The sequence below is a fragment of the Meriones unguiculatus genome, chromosome 4, assembly GCF_030254825.1.
Source record: "Meriones unguiculatus strain TT.TT164.6M chromosome 4, Bangor_MerUng_6.1, whole genome shotgun sequence".
Lineage (NCBI taxonomy): Eukaryota > Metazoa > Chordata > Mammalia > Rodentia > Muridae > Meriones > Meriones unguiculatus.
This window is the reverse complement of record NC_083352.1, coordinates 36,434,050-36,435,924: the sequence shown is the minus strand read 5'-3', so window position 1 is coordinate 36,435,924 and position 1,875 is coordinate 36,434,050.

Genomic DNA, 1,875 nt, shown 5'->3' with positions numbered 1-1,875 from the left:
ATGTCTATTAAGGAACTTAAGATAGCCAAACTAATTGGCTACCACCATCAACATTCCAACTCTCCACAATCACAAAGTCTCGGCCAATTATCAGCATTGTAGAACCTTTAAGACAAAAGAGACCTTTATTCTGAGAACTTCAGTTAACAGGGGGTGCTTTTCTAAGAGAGGAAAAATATGTTTTCTTCTGGTCTTCAGAGTTCTTTGTTGGGACCCCAATAACAACCAACACTAATAAAAAAAGAAAAGCAAGAGCAATACAAAGTCCAAACCAGTATAGATCTGTATGCCCCCCCTTTCTTTCCCATTTTTTCATTAATTTATTGTGTATGTCTGTGCAGGTGCTTAGCCCATACATTTGTGTCACAGCATGTGTGTGGAGGTCAGAAGATAACTTAAAGGAATCAGTTATCTCTTTTCTACATGTGGGATCCAGGGACCAAACTCAGGTTGCAAAACTTAGTGACAAGTTCCTTTACTGGTTGATCTATCTTGCCAGGCCATTTATTATTGTTTTTGGAAAGGAATGGGAAGTTGTGGGGAAAATACAATGGAGAAAGAATAGCACAGTAGGGAAATTTTAACAAGGCCTGTTCGTTTAGGTATCTCTCAAAGACTTTCTCTTCATAGCTTAGCACACTCCTTTTGTTCATATGAAGATAGTATGATCTGCCTTAGGAAAGATTTTAAAAAAATCTCTGTCTTTCACTGCTGTGCTATAGGGCTTATCAGCTTCAAATACTCAATATGTTGCCTGAGTGTTGGGGGTAGACTGTCTTGAGTCCTGTCACTTTCCAAAGTTGCTAGCCCTCTATGTTCTAAGTGTTGACAAATTTCCCTGAAGCTGTCGCCTGTGGTTCTAGGCAGACAGAACCGTATAGACAAATTACTGCTTTAGATTCGGACACTTCTGGATCTTTGTGCTTAGAACATGATATCTCAAGGTGCTGAGTACTTTGAATTGAGGAGCATGGAACAGCTACAGGAGCAAGTTCTGATTGCCCATACTCTGTCTCCCCTGAAACAAGTCAAAGGATCTAAAAATCCCACTCCCTGAAGCAAGCCATGGAACCCAGAAAGGTCCTGAACTTTTTCTTTCACTGAAGGCCCTCCTGTGTCAGTTGACAGTGGCTAAAGCTGAGGAGAAAGGCAGCCATAGAGGGTGGGGGCTGGGGTACAGAAAATCCAACAAACAGGCCTTCCTGAGCATCCCCAGCTTATCACTACCAAATCATACTCCAGTCTGTCCAACCACATTCCTCTGTTACTACCCACCTCTTCCACCTGGCATAAAAAGACATAATTTTCCCTGGGAATTTGAGCCAGTGCTCCCAAAGGCACCTTTTTCATGCACAATTGGGATAAAATAAATTCATGATACTTTCATTAATCTGTCATAGGGGCATCAGCCATGAATCTTGCAATGAATGAGGGATATTACTTTTCCCCTTACAGAACTCAAATTTGGTATGTGTGTGTGTGTGTGTTTATATATAATTTATAGATTTTATGAATTTCTTCTTATATATGTGTGTATCTATATATGAAGAAATTCATAGAATATTGCACCTGCTGCTTCATAAGTCAACATTTTAAATTGTCAACCTGCCAGTGTGCCACATTTTGATTCAGTGTCTTGAGCCCCGCCACTCTTTGAAATCCTCATCAGGATTCATACTGCAGCTGGACCCACAAAGGTGAGCCCTGGACTCAAACGGCTTCATTGCAATTTTATTGAGACAAAATACACAAAATTAAGTGCCTATTTTACCATTTGTTCAAGAAGGCAAAAATATTGGTCACCAAAAGCACAGACACAAGAAATCACCCAAAGTTAATGGAGCCGTCTGACAGCTTCATGGAGGCAAGCTTTGA